Source organism: Sus scrofa, chromosome 15 (genome assembly GCF_054392235.1).
Source record: "Sus scrofa isolate SSC_HxYL_T2T_F1_AM1 chromosome 15, Sscrofa_HxYL_maternal_Yorkshire_Landrace_v2.0, whole genome shotgun sequence".
Classification (NCBI taxonomy): Eukaryota; Metazoa; Chordata; class Mammalia; order Artiodactyla; family Suidae; genus Sus; species Sus scrofa.
The window spans coordinates 149,842,056-149,866,435 of NC_139397.1; the positions used below are offsets into that span (position 1 = coordinate 149,842,056).

General features: G+C 54.6%; 1 protein-coding gene and 1 long non-coding RNA gene across 6 annotated transcripts in view; one reads left to right on the forward strand and one right to left on the reverse strand.

Moving 5' to 3' along the window:
* Positions 1-24,380, forward strand: part of AGAP1 (ArfGAP with GTPase domain, ankyrin repeat and PH domain 1) — a 558,467-nt gene that overhangs the window by 62,573 nt on the left and 471,514 nt on the right. The window lies entirely within an intron of this gene.
* LOC146396215 (uncharacterized) lies at positions 3,241-23,433 on the reverse strand. Its single transcript, XR_014829153.1, has 4 exons — positions 23,244-23,433; positions 7,554-7,691; positions 4,517-6,268; positions 3,241-3,324 (listed from the first exon to the last, which is right to left on the reverse strand). It is a non-coding gene; the product is annotated as an uncharacterized LOC146396215 (long non-coding RNA).

A 24,380-nucleotide genomic window follows, 5' to 3' on the forward strand; every position in this document is an offset into this window, starting at 1 on the left:
GGGGCTCTCTTTTGGTCTTTTTCTTGAAGCTCTGCTGCCCTGTAGCTTCCTGTGTGAAAATCAGGCCTTAGAGCGAGGCCTCTGCAGCCAGGCTGCCCAGGCCCCAGTCCCAGCTCTGCTCCTCCAAAAGGGGGACCTTGGCCAAGTCAGCTGCTCTGCTTCCCCCTCTGTAAGGTGGGGGTGCCGTGCAGGTTACAGAATGCGTCTGCGACCCGTGCCTGGCGTAGGACCATGAGACACTCCATGTCCCCAGACCCCAGGGTGGCGATTCTTTGCCTCCTGCCCCTCCTCCTCTGGTTCTGGTGGTTGCTCTGCCCCGCCCACCCGCTCGGCCCCGCCCACCCACTTGGCCCCGCCCTTCCACTCAGTCCCCGCCCTCCCAATCCCCGCCCACTCTCCCGCCGGCCTCCCTCTTCTTCAGGTTGCGGCTTCAGTCCACACTGGCTTTCACTCTTGCCCACGCAACGGCTGTGGCCCCCAGAAGCTTCCTGGGCCCCTCTCATCAGTGCGATTTCCTCCGCGCGGGCACACGCACCGAGATGCTTTAGCTCCTCCTGTGAGGAAAATGAATGCATTAATTGGATCCAGGGTCTTTGACAAACACTGTTCTATTTTTACAGTCGGACAGGAAGTTGTTGCAGTTTTAGGACTCTGTGTAGATTACAACCCCCGGGGGACTTGGAGCGTTACGATAAATGATCGTTCTGTTCTTGGTAGGGTAATTTTTTTTTTTCTTATAATTTCTGGGTAAATTCTAGGAAGTTGCCATATATTTTTTTCTTGATCCTAATTAACTTTGCTGTGGCTTGGAAAGGGGCCCCTGCAAGAGAGAGAGAGACGGGAATGAGGATTTATCGTCTAGTAGGTCGTGGGCACTGTGCCAGCTCGTGCAAGTGTTACTTGCTTTAATTCTTGTCACAATCCCTGTGAAGTAGGCGGTAAAAATCCATCTCTTACAGATCAAGAAACGGAGCCCGGGCGGGTTGAGAGCCTTGCTCCAGGTCACGTGGCCTTGATGAGAAGTGGATCCTACTGGTCTCTGGTTCGCAAGCCCAGGCTCTGTGCCCCCCCCCCCCCTTCTCCCAGGACCCTCTAGAGGAGACAGGGTGTGTTGCTTTGGCGTGTGTCTGTCTGGGGTGTGGTCTTCCTCCTGGCAGTTACCTTTCCTCTTGCAGGTTTGCCCAGCCCACACAACCTTTTAAAACCCGCTTATGATTATGATTCTGGTCGATGGCCATCGAATCCTGAAGTGGTTGAACCGCTAGCGACCAAGATGTGACATCCCGTGATGCTTTACTGGGACCGAGGAGCTGGGGTGACATTGCAGCCTTGAGCCTTGCTTTCAGGACTCTCGGGGGATGCTGAGAAGTCGGTCTTGTCTGGCCTCCAGCGGGCCAAGGAGGCCTCCCAGCACCTCTCTCAGGGATGGATGGGTTTTCATCCAGTTGCTCAGGCTGAGACCTGGAGACGGCTTTCTGCACGTTCTACTCCGTATCCGTGCTCTTGAGGATGCCTGCAAGTGCCCTTCCTACACTTCAGGCTTCAGCACCATTGGTCCGTTTAACATTTAACATCATTGGTCCTGCTCTGAGCCAGACCCAGGGCCGGGAGTCAGCCTGTGTCCTCAGCACCGGGTCCTGGCATCAGCACCCTGCAGGGGGGCTGCGTGCCCCTTGCCCATGTTCTAAACCAAGGCGGGGGAGGGGCGCCTGGCTTTTCAGTGTCTGATGTAGGACTTAGAGGGGATGCTTCTAGAAGGGTCCTCTGTGTCCTGTCCTCTTCCACAGTGCAGCCCGCGGAGCCGCAACCGCTCCTGGTGGCCTGACCGCCGGGTGATGCGTGACGGGGATTCCCAGGGCTGGGCCGTCGCCTGTTCCAGTGCAGTTACCGAGACACACTTCGCCTTGGTACTTGAGGTGGCAGTGTTCCAGAAAGGCTGCCGTGAGGTGTGTCTACTGAGAGCGTCTCATGTTGCTGATATCCAGAAATTTCCAAGGGGATGTTTTGCCACCGAGCTACTTTTGATTATGGAAATTTTCAGACATCCAGAAAAACGGAAAGGATTTTACAGCACGTACTGTCCACCTGCCCCTTGGGTTCCACAGTTGGCATTTCCCTGCACCTGCTGCATCCCATTTTTCTCCATCCCAGTCGGAGGTGTGCCCGGAGCTTGGGTGTGTGGGCCGGCGTCTTGACCTCTCTGCTTTCCTGCCTCAGTTGAGCTGGAAGGATGTTTGGAAACGGAGGCCCTGGGAAAAGGCAGGGGAACAGTCTCTTTCATGGGAAGGGCCCTGCCTGCCCCAAGAGAAGCCCTGAGCCCTGGACCTCCTTCTCAAGCCCAGGGACCCCTCTCCTTGGCTTGGAGGCTGGCACCGGGTACCATTTAGCCAAAGCATCTTCGTCTTTATCTCCAAGCCCTGCCCTGAGCCCTCTGTCCAGTCGCCTGGCTCTTGAAGGTCCCATGTCCCACCACGCCGGCGCCTTTGCAGGGGCCGTGTCCTCCCTGTCTGGTGGGACCACGCTGTCTGTACCTGAGCTGTGTTTCTGCAGGTGGGAGGTCTGTCTGTCCACATCCCGGAGCTCTCAATGCCATGCTGGGGGAGGCACGTCAGCAGCTTGCTTCCCAGCCCGTCCTGTTTTATGGAGCTGCTGATCTCTTTAGACGTTCCCCCCCCCCGCCCCCGCCCCGGGGATGGGGGGCGGTAGGAGGCTGTAGGCCAGGCTGAGGAATTTCCCCAAGGGAGCTGTGGAGCAGATGCTTGCTGGGTGGAAGAAGCCAGGAGTCCCTGCAGGCCCAGCTGGTTCTCCAGGTGATGGGGCCCCACCGCTGGGCAGCACTACCTGCCCCCTCCTGTGCCCTGCTCCCCACAGTCCTGGCACCTCCACACACGCTGCTGTATCCCTTTCACCTCCTGCGCCCTCCTCTGCACCTGGCCCGGACCCCTGCCCAGATCTCATCTCTCCAGGGAAACAGTGTCCCCCCTTCCCTTCCCTTCGCCAGTGGCCCCTCTGAGCCTCTGAAATGCTCCTGCAGCTGCCTCTCCAGAACCTTCCAGGAGCTCAGCTGGGAGGCTGCATGTGTGTCACTTCCTTGCTCTCAGCCGTATTGCCGAGGATCTACAGAGCATGTGCTAGAGGCCGAGCCGCAGAGACAGACCAGGCTCAGCACGGCCTCCGGGCTCCCAGGGCACTGGGGCTGGGCAGCCAGTGTCTTCTTGATGCCCCTTTTGTTGTTTTTTGTTTGTTTGTTTGTTTTTTCAGGGCCGCACCCGAGGCACATGAAAGTTCCCAGGCTAGGGGTTAAATCGGTGCTACAGCTGCTGCCTACGTCACAGCCACAGCAACACAGGATCTGAGCCGCGTCTGCGACCTACACCACAGCTCATGGCAACGCCAGATCCTTAACCCACTGATCGAGGCCAGGGATCGAACCTGCAACCTCATGGTTCCTAGTCGGATGCATTTCCGCTGCGCCTCGGCGGGAACTCCCTGATGCTCCTTTTGGAAGGTGACTAGGTGCATGAGCAAGTAAGAAGCAGCCTGGCGGCTGCCGTCAACATCGTGCCCCCTCCCGTCCTTCAGGTGCTCTTGTGTACACTTACTTACACGTATTTTCTTTTAAAAAAAAAGCAACTTGCCTTCATTGAATCTCCCCAAAAACCTTCAACTTAATTTTCTAAGGAAAAATCCCTCTTATTTAAGTTCCTGTTTAATCAGTCTGTGTAATGTTTAATCAAATGATGTAATTACAGTGACTCTTATTAAAACTTCCATTTCATCGATTTGTGTGCTGTTTAACTGAGTGATGTAATTATGGTTGTGAGTACAGTGGGTGTCGGAAGGTTTGGAAACACACTGGGGCGTTTGATGACCAAGTTCTCCTGGGTGGGGGCTGCAGGTGTGGTGCGACCAGCCACTGGCCCTCAGCGGAGGTGGGCTCGGCAGGTATGTTTTCAGAGGAAAAGGGGGTGCCAGTTACTTTGGAGAGTCAGGTCGGGTGGTTGGTCAAGAGGGCTCTCCCACGTGGAACATGCGTTTCTAACATCCGCATCCCCCCTGCTGCCCCGCCAGCCCAGAGGCTGGAGACCCCGTGTGTTCACGGAGCTGGATCTGGGCGGCTCACCTGGCCAGCTGGCGTTCTGGTCAGCCTGCCCCCTGCTCCTGGCATGACCCCTGTGTTTAGGGTGACCGTTGCTGTGTTGGCCAGAATCCCTCTGGCTTCACCAGGCCCTGACCGTCCGCTTCTCAGGAGCCGGGCACCTCAGGGTCCTGCTGTCACCATTTCGCATACGGAGCTGGCCTGGCCTCTGGTCTAAGGTCTGCGTGGGCAGCACCCCCAAGTTGCCGTCCCCTTAAAAAGGAGTCCTCAGTCCAGGCTGGGGGTTTCTTCTGTGCTGAATTTAAGTGCATTTGACTTTATCATTTTGAAAACAGCCGTTAGAGGACATCCGTCGTGGCTCAGCAGTAATGAATGAACTCAACTAGGGTCTGTGAGGATGTGGGTTCGATCCCTGGCCTTGCTCCATGGGTGAAGGATCCAGTGTTGCTGTGAGCTGTGGTGTAGGTCGCAGAGGTGGCTTGGACCCTGCGTTGCATTGGCTGTGGTGTAGGCCGGCAGCTGCAGCTCTTGATTCGAACCCTAGCCTGGGAACCTCCATATGCCGTGGGTGCAGCCCTAAAAAGACGAACCCCACAAAAACCAAAAAAACCCACCTGTTGGAGCTCCACCCCCCACGCCCCCTCCCTGAACTTAAAAAAAAAATCTCCTGAACAGAAACCCTAACGTGGTTCCCACACCTTAATGGAAAGGCTTACAGGGGTTGATTGAACTGATGTATTAAGCAACTTTTTCTCTTTGCTAAATACAGACTTTCAAACAAATTATAATTAGGTTATAATTATAATTGTTAAGGTGCATTATCTGATAAGGTAATTGCAGCCACCATAAAGAGCCCTTTATGGCAGGATAGTTTTTTATTTTAATAGCAGTAATCAGATCATACCTTTAATTCTCTTAAAACTTCCCACCACTGAAGCCTTTGGTTTCCTTGATTTGAAAGTTCTCAGGCTATTTTTGGAGCGTGCAGACCACCCTTTTGGGGTCATTCTGGTCATGTAGTGACCCAGTAGCCCCTGCAGAGGGCCCTTATAGGGCAGGGTCTCTTGCGGCAAAGACTGTATCGGGCGCAGTAGTGGTCCAGGTAAGGAAAAGACAACCAGAAGAAAACAGATGCAGTCGCACGAGACCAGATGACGCATTTGGAATGTCTTCTGATTTCCTTTGGTGTCAGACGCTCTCAACTTTCCGTAAGAGCCTTAGAGGGTGAAGCGTTTGCTGGCTTCACTGCTGTTTTCCCAACAGCTCCGTAGATTTTATATCGTAGCGCAGTGTAATTGCGTGTAATGGTGGTTGGTTTTTTTAGTGTTTCTATTTTAACGTGTGTTGAAAAGAAATCAAAAGCCTGAGTTCATAAGCCCTCTTCCTCAGGCTCACGCTGAGGTACAAAAAAGACTTCAGGTCGATGAACCCAGAGAATGAGTGATAGCTAGGTGGGACCTGAAGGGGACAGACCCCATGAAGCTGGCACGTGATGCTTGGGGCTTGGGAAGCAGCCCCAAGGAAACACAGGTTAGGCTGGACCTTGGCGTGGGAGGTCCGGGTTAAGAGGCCCGGACGGTGGCATTTAGCGTGGACAGCCGGTGCGTCCCGCCTTACCGCACCGGGAGCTCTGTGCAGTCGCCTGTGATGGGACCTGATGAAGGAGAACACGAGAGAGAGACTGTGTAGACGCATGACCGGGTCACGTTGCTGCACCGCAGAAGTTGGCGGAACACTGCAAACCACCACCGCCACCAACACCAATCGTAAAAGGCTCGGTCGCTGAGGCGCCAGCTGGACGGTGAGGGCTCGAAAAACACGCCGGTGGGCGTCCAGCTGGTCCCAGCGTCGCGGGCCCCCGTCCGTCCCTGGCCTGGCGCAGCGAGCGGCACAGGCCGTGCCCTGATGGCCCAGCCTGACCCCAGAGACATACAGAGGCCCTCGGTCCCCCCTCGGCTCTGGTCCTCCAACCCGAAAAAGAGCCACTTTAGGCAGAAGTAGAAATGCACAGATTTGCATATTTAACGCTGTAGATGTTTTTGTTATTGAAAAGGTTCTTTTCAGCTTTTTCTTTTAAAAGTGGTTCGACTTTCCGGTGTCCTTTTTCTTTCGGTGAAGTGACTGCCCTTGTTCCCGCGATGGGGGGGGGAAGGCTGTCTCTTTGGACCGCTCTCCTGGACGTCCCGAAAAGCACGCCCTGCTTTCTGTTCTCTCTTCAAAAGAGAAGAAAATGTGGAAAGTGGAATTTTTTTTTTTTTCTTTTTTGCTTTTTAGGGCTGTACCTGGGGCATATGGAGGTTCCCAGGCTAGGGGTCCAATCGGAGCTGTAGCCACCAGCCTACACCACAGGCGCAGCAACTCGGGATCCGAGCCACGTCTGCAACCCACATCACAGCTCACGGCAACACCGGATCCTTAACCCACTGAGTGAGACCAGGGATTGAACCCACAACCTCATGGATACTGGTCAGGTTTGTTAACCATGGAGCCACTATGGGAACTCCGGAATTTTTCTATTTTTATGAGGCAAACTGTACCTTCCTCAGGAGCCTTCCTTGTGTCCTCTGGACCCAAACATCCCTGGTTATCACTGCCCAGCCTGCAGTGACCCCCGAGAGGCAGAGACCAGCATGGGGTGAGGTACCGCTTCCCTGAGGCTTGTCAGTCTGGGTGTCTGCACGGCTCCCAGGACAGCTGTCTGTGGTTTGACTTTGGCCGTGGCTTTCAGGGACGGGGGATGCTTCCAGCCACCCCTGGTGCAGGGTAGCTGGCCAGGCAGGCATCTACCCTCGGGACCGCGTGAGGAGCCAGAGGTGAGGAGCCAGAGAGGTGGCCCTAGAGCACGTGGGCATGGGCAGCTGGGATCCTGTCTAGGCAGGGTTTAGCCTGAGCTGCCTGCAGGGCTGCCTGCCACCTCGGAGTGTTGCTGAGTGCATAGATGCTGCAGAGTTTAGGGTGAGGGTTATATAAAGTGAAACAAGTGGAAAGACTGGCCAAGGCTGGCAAAACAGGGAAGGGTTAAGGGAGGCCCAAATCCGTCCTGATTCCTGCCGTTCGCAGGGCTCGGAGCCCACCCCGAGCCGTCCGCAGGCTCTGGGTGGTGGGTGCTCACCCTTGGGAACAGGACCGCGAGAACCCGTTGGCCCAGACCCTTCTGAGGCGCGGGGTGCGTACGTGCAGGGAGCTGGGGCACGGAGGGTCCCTTAATTACGTGGGCCACTCCATTAAAGAATGGCAGGTATTCATGGGAGTTCCCGTCGTGGCGCAGTGGTTAACAAATCCGACTAGGAACCATGAGGTTGCGGGTTCGGTCCCTGCCCTTGCTCAGTGGGTTAACAATCCGGTGTTGCTGTGAGCTGTGGTGTAGGTTGCAGATGTGGCTCGGATCCCGTGTTGCTCTGGCTGTGGTGTAGGCCGGCAGCTATAGCTCTGATTAGACCCCTAGCCTGGGAACTTCCATATGCTGGAAAAGACAAAAAGACCAAAAAAAAAAAAAAGTAAATTAAAAAAAAAAAAAGGAAGGCATTCCCATTGTGGCTCATTGGAAATGAATCCGACTAGGAACCATGAGATTGTGGGTTGGATCCCTGGCCTCGCTCAGTGGGTTAAGGATCCAGCATTGCTGTGAGCTGTGGTGTATGTAAGTCACAGATGCAGCTTGGATCCCGCATTGCTGTGGCTGTGGGGTAGGCCGGCGGCTCTATAGTGGAAGCACCTCAGCAGTGGCCTTCCTCCTTCCTGAAAGGGGTCTTGCCTGGGAGTGGCGAGGTGGGAGCTGGGGGCAGGCTCTCCCACCCACTAAAACGGGGGGCACGAGCAGCGGGAGAGCTTTGTGTGCTCTGGGGTCAGAGGGGGGTAGTTGTGGTGGTGCAGAGGGCAGGCTGTCAGGAGCTCCGAAAGCCTGTCCAGACCGGAGAGAGCATTTGGCTTTTGGGGCTGGGCACTTCCGTATTTAGGGACAAGCTGGGGATACGGATTGAGTGACCAAGGCCCGAGGAAGTGTGGCGGATGGAGAGACCAGAGAGGCTGGGCAGCACTCGGAAGCCACCTGTCCCTCTGAGAACACGGGTTTTTTCCTTCCTCTTTTTGTTAATTTTTTGCCACTTTTCTTGTAGTTCAGGACTTCCTTATTGCTCTTGATATAACAGACCCAGAGGGCTGATGATGAAAAGCAAGAATTTCCGTCCTAGAGTTCCCCTGCTGGTTCAGTGGTAACAAAGCCAACTAGTATCCATGAGGACGCAGGTTCGATCCCTAGCCCTGCTCATGGGTTAAGGATCCGGCAGTGAGCTGTGGTGTAGGTTGCAGATGTGCTCAGATCCTGCGTTGCTGTGGCTGTGACGTAGGCCCGAAGCTGCAGCTCTGGTTCAACCTCTAGCCTGGGAACTTCCATATACTGAGAGTGTGGCTCTTTAAAAAAAAAAAAAAAAAATCCTGCCCTGCTCTCTTCTCTCCCAGTTCTGCTCCCAGAAACAGCCATCTACCTGGTTCTGCACTTTGCCCCCGGATGGTGGTCTTGGTAGCAATTTCTGGAATCCTTATGGAGCGTGTTCATTACTTCTTTGGGCCAAGGGGTTAAATAAGTGGACCCTGGTAGCTGTTCCTGGCTTCTGACGTCAGTGTGGTCTAGGAAGAAATAGACTTGGTTTTGTCCCCTGTTCCTGGTGCTGAGGTCCCTAAACCCTTGAAATGTCTTGAGTGATAGGAGTGTCTTTGGTTACCCACGACCCCCTTTTGATGGCAGTTGAGTCTATGCCGACAGGGGACTTAGTGTGAGTCCCTGGAGTGGGGTGAACCTCGGGGTGGGATGGGGGCAGTGGGGTCACCAGAACGACCAAGTAAATAGCGGGGGGACTTTTATTCCCAAGCCTGACCTCTGGGAAGAGAAGCTGGAGATTAATCTTTATAAAAACTTTTTTTTTTTTTTTTTGCTTTCTAGGGCTGCATCTGCAGCATATGCAGGTTCGCAGGCCAGGAGTCAAATCAGAGCTACAGCTGCTGGCCACACCACAGCCACAACAACGCAGGATCCAAGCTGCGTCCGAGACCTACACCACAGCTCACAGCAATGCCAGATCCTTAACCCACTGAGCGAGGCCAGGATTGAACCCGAATCCTCATGGACAACAGTCGAGTTCATTCACTGCTGAGCCACAGTGGGAACTCCTCTGTCAAAACTCGTGAACAACGAACATCTGCGGGTGCTGGGCGGGCACACCTGGAGGGGGCACGGAAGCCCCAGCGCCCCCCCCACTCACATCCCTCATCATCTGACTGTTGAGTTGAAGCCTTTCTGATAAACTGGTGAGTAAGTGGTTCCAGAGTTCTGTGAGCCCTTCTAATACGTTCTCGACAGGAGGAGAGGTGGGAACCCCGATCAATGGCTGGTCGTAGAGAAGGGTGGGAGGGGTCTCACTGACTCCGATGGGCGTCTGGGGCGGGGGCAGCCGTGTGGGACCAGGCCTGAACCTGTGGGGTCTGACGCTGATTTTGGCCGGTGTCAGAATCCACTGGAATCTTGGACACCAAGCTGGTGTTGGCGGAGTTGGAGAATCGGTTATTAATGCGGGAGAACCCCGCACGTCTGGTGTCGGAGCTGGTGTGTGGATGGACAAGGTCTCAGGTAGTGACCCCAAAGGTCCTCGAGCAGCGGCTCGTGGACTCGGAAGCAGCATCGTCTGACCACAGGGCCCTGCGAATCGCTCCTGTTAGAGCCACGGGACCCTGGGGCTGGCTCGCCCCATGCATGGTGGGGGGTGGGGAGAGATTGACCCGAGGTGGCTGGATGACTGGTCCAGGCCACACGGCCTGCCTTTGCTCCCTGCCAGCTCCAGCACCTGCTGGTTCGCCTGTCGTCTTAGTGGTTGGAGGCAGCAAACCCATTCCCCTGCGTCGTATGTGTCATGCAGCAGGAAAGCCACAGGGTGTGTAAGGTCAAAGTCAAGTTGTATTTATGTAGCAGTTTGAACTTTAGGAGGTTTTAAATACGTTGTTATTATTTAATAGCATCTGGTATGTTAAGGGATGGCTTCCTGTAAATTCTCGGGCGTCTCGACCCGTCCAGGGAACCCAACGTGCGTGGACGTGTCCTCTTTTGCAGATTTGGGGTGCAGCCCCGGAGATGCCATTTACGTCTGCGTCTTGGGTGACTGTCCGCTTTGATCCTGTTGGGGCAGGAGGGGCGCGCTCTGAAAGCCACATCACCTCCTTCTTGATTGCCAGTCTTTTAAAACAATGTTCCTGAAAGGAATACTTTGCTTTTTTTCATTCACAGACTTTGTAGCGTGTTAAGATCACGCCAGATACTTAGTTTTTGAAAATGGAAGTGGAGCTGATTTGCACAATGTTGTGTTAGATTCGGGCGTTTAGCGGAGTCATTCAGTTGTAACGTATGTTCTTTCTCAGATTCTCTCCCGTAGTGGTGACTACAGGATGCTGAGTACCGTTCCCCGTGTCGAGTGGGTCCTTGCTGGTGGTCTGTTTTATGTCGTGTAGTGTGCACCTGTTAATCCTAAACCCCCAATTCCCCCCGCCCGCCACTCCCCACCTTTCCCCTTGGTAACTGTGTTTGTTTTCTGTGTCTGTGAGTCTGTTTCTGGTTTGTAAATAAGTTCGTTTGTATCATCATTTTTTTTAGATTTCATATGCAAGTGATGTTGGGTAATATTTGTCTTTCTCTGTATTGCTTTTTTTTTCCCCCCCTCCTTTTTCTGGCTGCCCCACAGCAGATGGAGTTCCCTGGCCAGGAATCAGATCTGAGCTGCAGTTGAGACCGACACTGCAGGTGTGGGAACGCCAATCCTTTAACCCACTATCCTGGCTGGGGATGGAACCTGCATCCTGGCGCTGCAGAGATGCTGCTGATCCCCTTGTGCCACAGTGGGAACTCCTCTCTGTGTTGCTTTTAATGTGTCTCACACACACACACACACACACACATACACACACAAGACCCAAGTATTATTTTTCCTTTACAATTCAGTTTTCACGCCAGTGATGTCACAATACAAGTGGGCATTTCATTTCACTGATGGCCTTTCTCAGAGCTGGGACTTACCAGTGGGGAGATGTATCAAGCAGTTACTTTCCTTGTCGCCGAGGCTGTCACACATGGTCCTGTCCCCTCAGCGCCTAGCAATTGATAGATGTTCTTTAAGTTTTGGGGTCCATACTATAGAAAGATCGACAGGTACTCACTCACACAGCAGCTTGCCAGACAATTCCAGGGGTTCACAGACCCTCTGAAGCCCCTTCCCTGGACCCCATGTTGAGACCGTTGACCTGCTGTCTCATGCATCTGCTTGGCCGTGAGACTCAAAAGCGATAGAGGACAGCTCTACCTTCTAGGATCCCCTCTGCTGGGCAGCTGCTTCTTACTCCCTAAGGGTCACGTGTGGTCCGTGTCCACAGGGGCCAAAGTCCCAGCAGAGCACCCAGGAAAACAGGTGCAGGCAGGCAAGGCTGTGGCAACACAGGGCCAGAGGCCCCCACGGTCAGTGAACTGCAGGCGGAGGGACCTGCGGGTCTGAAGGTGGGGTGGCAGGGGTGGTCGAGTCGGCCCGCAGTGAGGATGCAGCATTTGAGGAGGCGGGGAGGTGGACGTGCATGTCCACGGCCAGTTTGCTGGCACTTGGCTGCAACTTCCGACCGACAGATCCTGGCGAGAGGAACCAAACATGATATTGGCCAGGTAGAGAAGCTTCGAGTTTTTAGCGGGAGTTTCTCCTCTTCTGTATCTGTGAAGTTCTGCTAACGACAGAACATTGGTGACCCTGCTGTGAACTGAGCTGCGTCTCCCCCAAATTCACATGTTAAAGCTCTAAACCCCAATGTGATGATATTGGGGGGGGAATTAAGTTCAGATGAGGTCACTGGGCTGGCTGGGGTCCCCAGGATGGGCTTGGTGCCCTTGTAAGAAGAGACACCAGTCAGAGTGCTCTCCATCTTTTGAGGACATGGCACGAAAGCATCCTTCTGCCCACTAGGAAGCAGCTCTCCCCAGAAACCAAATGCCCATCACCTTGACCTAGGGCCGCCCAGCTTCAGGAACTGTGAGCAGAAGTGTCTGTGGTCTAAGCCACCCGGTCTGTGGCGGGTTGTGACAGCGGTCAGAGCTGACCAAGCCCAGCCCACCTGGAAGTACTGCCTTCTTCCCGCAGCAGCTCCACCCCGGGGGTGTGATCTGGAAAGGAGGCATGTGGCATGCTCTTGCCTCTGGGTTCTTGTGGAGGAACAGGGACTTGAACCATTCGAGTGACAAGCTTGCCACCCGGGAGTTGAGCTGGAAAGCTGCCTTGGGAATAGCACTTAGCATCAGGTGGCCGAGTGTTTAGCAAGAACGAAATATCTGGTGACATCTGGTGACCAGCAGGCACAGCACCAAGGGCTGGGGCCCCGGAGGCCGGGCTCACTGTGCTGCTGAAACTCCGTCAGTTGTGTGGCACTGGGCCTTGGGTTCCCCACGGGCAAAGGGCAGGGGTAGGTTTGGGCTTAATTATCTTCACCTCTGTGCCATGACCCTGTGTCCAGGGTCATTCTCTGGGCTTTTTTTTTTTTTTTTTTAATTATTATTTTTTGTCTTTTTGCCTTTTCTAGGGCCACTTCCCACGGCATATGGAGATTCTCAGGCTAGGGGTCTAATCAGAGCTGTAGCCACTGGCCTACACCACAGCCACAGCAACGCGGGATCCAAGCCACGTTTGCGACCTACACCACAGCTCACGGCAACGCCGGATCCTTAACCTACCGAGCAAGGCCGGGGATCGAACCTGCAACCTCATGGTTCCTAGTCGGATTTGTTAACCACTGTGCCATGATGGGAACTCCTCTCCGGGCTTTTTAAATTAAGCTGCTCTTTGGGGCTGGGAGGTGGTACCCGAGCCAGCGTGTGTTAATGCACTTAGTATTTGCGTGTGTGTCGTGGTCATTGCGTGCCCTGGGCGCACTGGTTTGTGAGCGTAGTGTCTCCTAGTCACAGAGGCAGGCGGTGCTCAGTGAGCAGGTGCTCTCTCTGCAAGACCCCAAGGCATGGCCTGACTTGCATGAGCTGACCTCGCATCTGGCTTTAAGAACTGTGTCCTGTGTGCCCCTGTGATGTGCTGTGTGGTGACAGCCACCGGGACCTCAAGGCCGTTGATGGCAGGCTTGGGTACCGTGACTGGGGGCGTGGAGAATGAAGAGACGGCTGCAGGCTGCTGGGGGCCCTTCCCTGGGTGGCACCACCAGCTATGGCGTCTTCAGGAAGAGATGCCCACTTAAGGGCACGTCCCTGGGGGCCCTGTTCCGGTGGTTGGCCTGGCATGAAGGTCTGGCTGCATTGGGCCCATCCTGCTGACACTGATGGGGCTCACATGCCCTGGAGCCCGCGTGGGGCCATCTGAGCTGTCCCTGGGCCCCCCCTCCGTGTGTAGATCTCCGTCTCCCGTCCCCCCTGTCTTCAGACTCCCCCTCGCATCTTCCCCAAGGAAAGAACCTGGACTTTGCTGTGGTCCCTTAGCAGCTCTGTCCAGCGGAAACAGAATGTGAGCCGCCTGAGCCCTTTAATTCTACAGTAGAAGAAAAAAAGTAAAAAGCAGGTGGGAGTTCCCGTCGTGGCTCAGTGGTTAACGAATCCGACAAGGAACCATGAGGTTGCGGGTTCGATCCCTGGCCTTGCTCAGTGGGTTAAGGATCTGGCGTTACCGTGAGCTGTGGTGTAGGTTGCAGATGTGGCTCAGATCCCACGTTGCTGTGGCTGTGGTGTAGGCCAGTGGCTACAGCTCCGATTGGACTCCTAACCTGGGAACCTCCATATACTGCGGGAGCAGCCCTAGAAAAGGCAAAAAAAAAAAGCAGGTGGACTTAACTTTACTGAGACTTTATATGTTCTGTCCAGTCCAGCACATCCAGAGGCCCGTCTGTCGGTCTGCAATGTATGGAATTTATTAGGGGGGCGGGCGACAGCCTTTCTGGGTCGAAGTCCTTGGACTGCGCTGCGTTGCTCACTCCCGGAGTGCCTCAGTTGGACCAGCCTCGTTTGAAGGGCTTGGCAGCTGCCCGCGTAGGTCCTGGCTGTCATGACCCTCTGCCCAGAGTCTTGGCCAGGATGGATGTGCCTCTCGCCGGGCACCTGCTTGGAACAGAGTTGTGTGTGTGTTTGGTGTCACTTGCTGGGCCAGCAGTGGCCCAGAGCATGGCCTTCGCCAGCGGTGTGCAAAGGAACAGAATGTCTCGTCTATCGAAGGAAATCTTGGTGACTCTATTTCACTCAGGTTTCGGCTGAAACACCCTCCTGCCACCCCCTCCTCTTTCCCTCTTCTCCCAAGAATGATTTGTTTCAAACAAGCCCCCCCCCCCCGCGTGCCCCCGAGAAGAATGTGCGCCCTGCCCTGACCCCCGGGCAGGGCACAGGTGCACCCCCGCGTTAGGGATAAACAGGGAGGGTCTCGGCTTCCGCGCGCTGGGTGAGCACCCGCGCCCTTCTGCAGAGGTAGAGCTGGGCGGGATCTGCTGTGTTCACGGGTCTCACTTTGCGACACTGACGATCCGAGCCGTGTCCCCAACAACGGGGAGGCCAGTGCCTTGCACCCTGGCCCCGGCCGTCGTCCCCCGAGGAGTGTGGGTCATCCCTCTGCGGTGGCTGGGCTAATTGAGCCTCAACAAAAAGTGCCTGAACACAGGCTTGTCTGCCTCCCCCCCTTGCCCCGGGAGGGAGGGTGGGCTGGCCATTGTTGACGTGTCACCCTCATTCAGTGCCACACAAAAGCCTCAGGTCTGTGGGCTCCGACCTGATAGATTGCTTTTGTACGGATTGAAGAAACCCGCGCCGACCTGGTGTGAGTCCGGCTATTGGGGGTGGGGCTCCTGTTGCTGAGGACGGGTTTGCAGGGACCACCCCAGGGGCCCCCGGCCAGTGGAGGCTTCATCGGAGAAGCCACGTCTTGCGAGGCAGCTCACCCTGTGTCTGAACTGGGCTCCAAAGGCCTGAGCGTGACAGCCATGGAGCCTGGAGCTGTGCCTGGATCGCCTCCCCCCACATCCTGTGACCTGCTGGCCCTACTGGGCATCTTTAAGAGAAGCCAGAGACGCAACGGAGACCTTTAAATAACAGTGAGAGTCCCCACTGCCACTGAATTCTGCAGTTGAACCTGAGACGTAATTCTTCGCAATGTGTATATTTTCACCAAAATCGTAGTGCGCTGCTTGAACAAATACTTGTGTTAAAGCTTGATAGTTTTTCACGGTTGAGAAAGATTAGACACATACAGTGTAATTTTGTCTACTGAGCTATGATACAGATAATGCATATTATGCATCTGTATCTAGGTATATAAATACATATCTTAAAATTGCTTCCTTTTCTCTGACAATCCAAGTCCTAGAAGAATTCAGGATTTTATTATTCCTGGCTAAAGTTCAAAGGTACCAATTTGATAATCTTGGAAAGGAAACCAGGAAACAATTGAGGCCCACCTCTCGTCACCTCTTGTCCCCTCTTGTCACAGGGGTCCATGTTTCCGGCCGAAGTGCAACTCGCAGATCAGGGTGTGCGGGGTCCGAGCTGCCCCAGCGAAAAGGATTCCAGAAGGAGAACTTTCTTCTCCTGGGACCTGAGGGCTGCTGGGAGCCAGTCCCCTCGTCTCCTTGCAGGCGGTGTTGTGGGAGCCCCTGGAAGTCCTCCCACGGGGTCAGACAAGTGTGTGGGGGTGATGAGGCCGCTGTCGCTGCCTGAAGGTCGCCCAGGCGATGCCTTGCGTCCTGGTCAGGTGGCCTTCATCTCCTGCGCCCTGAGGCCTCAGACCGTGTCCTTTTTTTTCCAAAGCCTCTGCCTCGGGCACAGCAGCCTTCCGGCAGGGTCTCTGTGAGTGATGTGGCGCTTTTGTTGTTGCTGTTTTTTTGCGGTTGTTGCTTTTGTGGTTGAGGCGCATCACACCTGCGCCCAGCACGGAATTAACTCTGGAAGTGAGGGCTTCAGTGGCATGGGGCGCATTTCCAGGGGTGTGCGGCCACCACCTCCGTCCAGTTCCGCAGCCGTTTCATGGCCCCAGAGGGAAGGGCCGTGCCCTCCGTACCCTCAGCAGTCACGCCCCGGTCCCCCCCTCGCCCCCGCCACCAAGTCCTTGGCAGCCACCCGTCTGCTGCTGTCTCTGTGGCTTCTCCGAGTCTGGACGTTTCAAATAAGTGGACTCAGACACTGTGGACCTTGGCATCTGCCTTCTTGCACTCCGATGGTCTTGGGGTTCATCCGAGCGGGGTGACACGTCAGTGTCCGTACTTTGCTTTTTAATGGCTGGGAGTGATAACACCCATTGTATGGCCGTAACCGTGTTTGTCCGCTCGTCGTGGTTGTGCGTTTGGGTTGGTTCCACCTCTTGGCTGTTGTGAGCAGAGCTGCTGCCTTTACACATGTGGCTGTGAAGGTACTTGAGTTGCTGGTGGTTTTCAGCTCTTTGGTGGATTGGCTTAGAAACGAATTGTCGGGTCCTATGGTGACTCTGTGTGTAACTTCTCCCATTTGTTTTTCTTATTAATGGTAAGAATGTGGAAGTACTTGTTTCCTCTTTTTCTTTCCCTTTTCTTTTTTAACAGATGGAGAAATAGATTTATTTTATGCAGCTGACTTCCGTAATTGTGGAGGTGGAAGTCTGGAATACGAAGGGGGGGCAGTAGACGGTCCCTCCCAAGTCCAAGGGCCACCTGCCGGCAGGATTCCTTCTCACTTGGAGCATCTCAGGCTTTTCTCTGAAGGACCCCACCGTTGCGGGGGTCTGTTGTCCTCATTGTCTGCCCGTTTCAGCCTTACTCTTCCGAAACGCACCTTCGCAGAAATATCCAGAATGATGTTTGATCCAGTAGCTAAGCACTGTGGCCCAGAGACGTTGACACAGCAAAGTACCCGTCATAGGCTGTTTCCTCCTTTCCTTCTGCTTCCTGGGAGGTGGCAGCGGCTTCTGTGTAGGTGCTGGGTGGAGCCGGTGATTGGCAGGGTGCCCCTTGCCCACTTTCCGGGTGTCTCTTTGAGTAGCTCCAAGTGCATCAAAGGGTGCTTTCACGCTTAGAGTGAGTGACACCTGCTCTGTAAGGTAGATGTTTTCGCATGCCTGTGTTTAGGGCACCTTCAAGTACAGAAATCAGCTTATTAATTGGTAAAAGCTATCTTTTTGTGTTTTCTGCCTTTTCTTTCTCTCTCTCTCTCTCTCTCTTTTTTTTTTTTTTTACTTCTTTGGCCCCTCATATTTTGGCTGTGGTGCTTCTGAAATACCCACTGGTGACAGCTCAACTGCAGGGTAAAAGAAGAACAATCAAGAGAGAATCTTTGAATCAGCGTCCTTGTGAAAGGTGCCTTCTCTGTTTCTGAGCAGATATGAGATACTTTAGATTTAAAAATAATTAAAATTTATTTTTATTTTTACTTTTTGGCTGTACCCATGGCATGCGGAAGTTCCCGGGCCAGGGATCGAACCTGTGCCACAGCAGCGACACCACCAGATCCTTAACTGGGTGCACCATCAGGGAACTCTTGGATGGTCTAGATTTTGTCCAGTGACGATGGCCCTGTACCGTGACGATGGTGAATAAGTACGGACTGACCGCCGCCTTTCCCATAGGCCTTTGCGGCCCACACAGCGCTTCCCAAAGCTCGTTCCATGCCTGAGACCTGTGATGAGGCCGGAGGGAGGCTGCTGCTCAAAGAGACACCCGCTCTGAGGTTATTCTCTGTAAGCCGAGGTTCTAAGTCTGAAAGCGTGCTTTGTGACCCCACATTTATACTGGATTTCATCATAAAGCAGGCGGATGGTCTATGTTTTCTGTTTTTAAGGGACTGAGTGTGAAAGAGATGCAAATATTAATGGCAGCCATTTGAAAAAAACTCAAACCCCTCGTGAGGTGACCATGTAATCCTCCAGCCGTGGGGACAGCCAGGTACCTGACAGGGGTTGGTGGTAACACGCTGGAACCTCTAAGAGGAAAAACTGTGGACTGTGGCTCTTTGAGATTTTTTTTAAAACATTGAATAATTGAATAATTTTTGTTATTTTTAATTTACTTTGTGAGGGATACAACCATAGAAGTTTTGGTGTCCATGGCATAAGAAAGTTCTGGGTCTAGGGATTGAACCCACGCCACGGCAGTGACAACGCTGAATCCTTAACCACTAGGCCAGCGGGGAACTCCCTTGAAGAGTGGCTGTTTGAATAGCAAGCAGGAAGGCTTTATCGTTCCCTGTTTACCCAGGCCTGGGGTTGTGGAGGAGCTGGCACTGGGCAGGGGGGGTGGTTAAGGTCTTCAAAAAAGAACTTGACGATGGAGCTCCCTGGTAGCTCAGTGGTTAAGGATCCAGTGTTGTCACTGCTGTGGCACACGTTTGAACCCTGGCCTAGGAACTTCTGCATGCTGGCGGTATGGCCAAAAAATGAAATAGATGGAACTGGCTAAAAGAAATAAGGAAAAGGAAGAAGCTGATGTGTTGCGGCAACCTTTGAGGAATGTGAGCTGTTGTCCCACCCAGGGAGATGTTACTGCAGCAGCCAGCAGCCGTTGTGATGGGGGTGATGCTGGAGAGAGACTCGAGGGCTCCATAGATGATGCCCCGGGGGTACCAGCCCCGTAGGAGGAGGGGCACGGGGCCCCAGCTTGGGCCTGACCTGGGCGGGTCTACTTGGGTGCTGCACCTGTCACCCTCAGCTGGGCAGTGCTGCTCCTAGGGGCAGTGTGACAGTGCGTGGTGGCAGTTGTGGTTGTCACGTTGTGGCCTTGACAGCCCTGAGGCCGGGACAGCTGCATGTCCCCAGTGTGCCGGGCAGGCCCGCACTGGGTGGAACCGTCTTGTCTCAGATGCCAGTGGCGGCCTGCTGAGAACTGCGGGTGTCTCCTTAGCCGCAGGGTAGCTCCTTCGCCCGCAGAACCCCCTGCAACTGATCACGGGATCCTGTGTGTGGTTCTGTGGTCAGGTGTCAGCGGCAAGCTGGAGGTCGAAGGGATGCCCAAATTTGGGCTTGTCAAATCCAGGAGCAGGATCTTTTTAGAAGGACGTGTAAACGGTTCTCAGCTGGGGTTTCTAACAAACGCTTGGAGGGTGCTTCAGGGGTCCTGCGGGACGGCCCGAGGGAGCCGACCATCTGGTGGAATGAGGGAACCTGTGACCTTAGCCTGCCTCCCTGTCCCTGGGAGCAGAGTTTGGTGTCAGTGCCCTTCCTCCAGTTTCCTAGGAGTCACAGCATTCAGGGCTGGGCCCTGCACTTCCCTTCTAGCACCCATGATCCAGGCAGCAGCCTCGGCAGAAATTTAAAGAGCTTTTTTGGTGAACTGGGTTTCTGGAATTGGAGATAATGTTTAAAAGAATGGCAGTTTCCATTTGCTTAAAATTGTTAGGATTGGACTCAGAACCTGCTGGGTGCCCCTCTGTTTTGAAATGAGGAAGTCCCCTGGCGATTCATTGGGCTAAGGATCCAGCGTTGTCACTGCTATGGCACAGGTTTGATCTGTGGCCTGGGAACTTAGGCGTGCCTCAGGCACAGCCAAAAAAAAAAAAAAGTTGAAATGATCCTGGTCATCTCCAGACCCACATATGCTGTTTCCAGAATAATCCTCTTTTCTCTTTGCTTCATAGAGGTAAAGGGCCAAAGCCGAAGGCCTGGGGCAGCTTTGAGGGGCCACAGTTGGAGGGGCCACCCCAATCTGGGCATCACTGTTAGAAGACACAGCCACAGCCATCTTGCCCCAGAAATGTGTCCAGAGCTGCGTGACTTTATCTCAGGCCAGTGGTTGTCTGCCAGGGAGCGGGCAGAGCAGGGTCCCGCCAGGATCCAGTCCCTCTGTAGAAGGCGTCAGGTGGCACCAGCCGTCGTGTGGAGGCTGGGGTGACAGGTTTGGAGGAGAGGCTTCAAATGATCCATGGAGGCGTGGGGCCATTTTTACTAAATGTCTTTTTTTCCTTCCTAAAATTTAACTTGAAGTTAAAAGCCACAGGTCTGTTCAGATAGGTCACACACCAAGTTTTCACCCACTGGTCTCCACCACTGTCTTTCTCTTTTTTTTTTTTTTTTTTTTTTTTTGCTTTTTGGGCCCACACCTGGGCCATATGAAGGTTCCCAGGCTGGGGGTCAAATCTGAGTTGCAGCTGCCGGCCTACCCCACAGCTCACAGCACCACCAGATCCTAACCCCACTGAGCAAGGCCAGGGATTGAACCCGTGTCCTCGTGGATCCTAGTTGTGTTCGTTGCCACTGAGCTGCAGTGGGAACTCCTCTACCCCTGTCTTTATTTCTGCCATGGGGTCAGCTCCTTGGTTTTGTAGACCCCAGAATAAAGCCAGGCTCATTGTTTCTGTTTAGTTGGAGATAAGGTTGACCTTGCAGGGGGAGCAGTTAAACGCTTCAGCCACTGTGGAGTTCCCTTCATGGCTCAGAGGTTAACAAACCCGACTAGGATCTGTGAGGACGTGGGTTCGATCCCTGGTCTCACTCAGTGGGTTAAGGATCCAGAGTTGCCGTGAGCTGTGGTGTAGGTTGCAGATGCGGCTCAGATCCAGCGCTGCTGTGGCTGTGGTGTAGGCTGGCAGCTGTAGCTCCGATTGGACCCGTCGCCTGGGCACCTCCAGCCCTAAAAAGACAAAAAAAAAAAAAAAAAAAAGTGTTCAGCCACGTGCTGTGGGGCTCTGTGCAAACTAAACTGAGGAGTCAGGTGAAGGCTAAGGTTAGGCATCGCGGTGGATAAGAAGGGGCGCGGAGACAGGTGCTGACTGCGGATTGGATGTGGGGCCGGGAGGAGGTGCCGGAGTTTGGCTGATGAGCTGGTCAAGCGCAGGTCCGGAGAAGGGCCTCCTGAGAAAGTGTGAGGACCGTCCTTGACTCTGGGTTCAGTGCGATTCAGAACCACATGCACATGCTGCCCCCAGGGGCAGATAGTCTGCAATCCAGGCAAAGCCGCTCCTCAGAACCCGCCCCCCACCCCTGCAGACTCCGTTCAAGAGGGCCCGGCAGCCGCAGAAGCAGGTGCACTGGTTCGCCCGAGGCAGTGGAGGTGGATGCTGGGCGTCGGACCCTGGGCCAGGGCACGGCACACGCGTGGCGGTTTGCTCGGGCCTGTTTCTCTGGCGTGTAGTTCACACCCAGCGCCCAGCTCTGCAACAGCAGCTTGAAGAACTTTCTCCAGGAGGGCTCGCGTGTGTCCCGGGCAACCCCATCAAGACGCAGAAAATTCCCGTGGGGCGGTGGGCAGTGCTGGGCAAACAGAGCCGGTCACCGACTGCATCCTTAGTCAATTCTCGGGCAGGTTAATGAGGACCTGCTTTCTGACTCCTTGTTGGAATGAGTGGATGAGCCGGTGGCCTGAACGGAATGGTTTTTGAACCATTTGTGGGAAGGGCTTACCCACATGTAAACATGGCCCTACTAATGGGATCACTCTTATGTCACTTAGTTACACAAGTACTCTTGCCGTGTTCTATGCAGCGCTTTCTACGAGGGACCAGCAGGCAGGAAAGAGGTTCTGATCAAAGGAGGACCGGGCCTTGTCTTCTGAAGCAGAGGGAGCCCTGCTAGATGGAGAGGGAGAGAAAATGAGAGACGGCAACTCTTCTTTGAGTTGTGCGTCCTCCTGGTGATAATCATAGGTGAGACCCGACGCTGGCGCTTGCCGGGAGCCTGCCCTTCTTTGAAGGACGGGACAGGTGTCATTTCCTTTGTTGCTCACTGTTGTTTTACTGGAGGGAGGCTCGAGGCCAGGGCGGTGGTGGTTGGACCTGCCTGGGGCTGCCATGGAGGTGGGGAGCCCAGGTGAACACCAGGTCCTGCAGTTCCCCCGAGCTTCCCAGGATCCGAAGCCCAGGCATTTGCTGGCTCTTAGGGACTTACACTTGGAGGGTTTTGCTCAACTGCTGTTGAGTTAAGACTGTCACAGGGAAGGCTAATCCTCAGAGTCGTCAGAGATGAAATAGCTCACAGAGCTCCTGTTGTGGCTCAGTGGTTAAGAATCCGACCAGGCTCTATGAGGGTGTGGGTTCCATCCCTGGCCTCGCTCAGTGGGTTAAGGATCTGGCGTGGCCACAGGCTGCGGAGGTAGGTTGTAGATGCAGCTCCGATCTGGCGTCGAGGTGGCTGTGCTGCAGGCCAGTGGCTACAGCTCCGATTGGACCTCTAGCCTGGGAACCTCCATACGCTGCGGGCGCAAGCCCTAAAAAGACAAAAGACAGTCTCAGCATGTGGGGAAAACTCTGGTTCCTTCTCCCCGTTACTGCTTTACTGCCAGCCCCCCTCTGTATTTACGGCCCGTCCCGCGCCTCGCTCCGGCGCTCATCTTCCGCCGAGGCGGGCAGAGCCCTTCCGAACCCATGACTCCCTACGCCCGCCGCACCTGCCCAGGTCAGGCCTCTGACTCGCGGCCCCTCTGCTTGAAAGTCCTCATTGCCTTTGAGCAGAGCTGTTCCCAGCCTTCCCGACCCGAGTTGTTAAGGAGTTACATGCGATTCATTCAAATTCCTAAACTCCTTTTTGGGACCATTTCTGGATGCCCTTAAGTTCACAGAGTGACACGAGGAGTTGTGTTTTTTGTTGTTCCCTTTAAATCCTTCTTTCCCCGGAGACTGTCAGTGCAAATTACAGATGAAGAAGGCCGTAAATGCCGTGACTTAGGAACATTCATCCGTAGGCTCTGAGACTGTATGTATGTATGTATGTATGTATGTATATATGTATATATGTATGCTCCCTTCGTAGGATATATTGGGAATTGATTGTTCACCACAGCCGTGAATGGTACCCAGCCTCGGCCGCACATCCTTCTTGCTTTCTCGGATGCCATGCTGTTCACACAAACTGGTGACGGGCATGGAGACTGAGCTCCATGGCTTCCAGGTCGGGTGTGAAGACTGGCATGAAACTGGTGGTGGGTACATGTGAGTCAGAGCTGGACTCGGCCAAGAGTGTAAAATGACCTTAGAAGACGGACCTTGTCTGTTATTTTGGGGCTGGGATGCAAAGAAAGGGGCAGGCCCGCTGCAGGGGCTGCAAGTGGATGGGGGCCTGGCAGAGTGCCCCCTGCATCCCCTAGGCTCCCTGGAAGGTGATGCTGGGACAGTGATCAAGCAGAGGTGGGGCATTCCCGTTGTGGTGCAGCAGATACAAATCCGACTAGTGTCCATGAGGTTGCGGGTTCGATCCCTGGCCTCGCTCAGTGGATTGGGGATCTGGTGTTGCTGTGAGCTGTGGTGTAGGTCGAAGACGTGGCTGGGATCCCATGTTGCTGTGCCTGTGGTGTAGGCTGCAGCTCGGATTCGACCCCTGGCCTGGGAACTTCCATATGTGGTGGGTGCGGCCTTAAAAAGCAAAAAATAAAAAGAAAACAGAACAAAAAAGGCGGAGGTGGCCTTCCCCAAACAGAGGTCACGACCAGCAGAGCCCCGATTGTAGCCTCGTAGCTGGTCCATTGCATCCCAAAGTAAAGAAACCTGCCCACCGATTTGGATGGGGTCAGAAATATATATATATGTTTTTTAAATTCCATACACAGTGATGGGGAGGCATTCGCTCTGTGATGGAATTGAGCAGGCAATAATGTGACGTCTTGGTCTGGGGCCTGGAACCCAAGAGCCCTCGGCAAGACGTGTCCTAAAGGCCCGCGGGTTTGGGTTCAAAGTCAGTCACGCCTTGTCTCAGCGGGATGTGGGCCCCGTGGGCCCCGTCTGCCGTGTGGGTTTCCGCCAAGTCTGAGGTGGGAGTGAGTCGAAGCAGCTCTGATGCTCAGGGGTCCGGGCCCACAGCTTGGGGAGCCGTGTCCAGTGGGGTCGGCAAGGCGGCCAGGAGCTTTGACCCCCACCCCAGGGGGAGGCGGGGTTCGTCCTGCACAGGCTGCTGGGATGTAGGATTTGCTCTGGATGCTCTTGAGGACCAGGGGACAAGCCATGGCGTCGAGAAGGAGCCCGGTGGTGGCAGAGGAGGGGGCCTTTCCTTCGGACGAGACCCCGTCTTCCAGGGCTTTGGAGGGAGGGCTGGGCTTCGGAAGAGGCCAGCTCCAGGCTGGCACTTTCAGAACGAGGACCTTGAGGGTCGCAGACGCCTCTCCAGGGACGCCTGGGGCCACCCTCCTTGGATGTGACCACCCCTGGCTCACAGGTGTGACATGCCCAGGAGAGTCGTTGACACCACCGATCCCATCAGAGGCGAGACGGGGGAAGCTGGAGCTGCGGATGTGCCCTTTGAGAGCTGCGCACGGAGCCAGAATTGGGTTGAGGTGGTTCAGGGAGGAAACGGCTAGAAAGCCGGGGCCGGGTGAAGATACAGGGTGTGCTCCTCTCCCGGGGAGA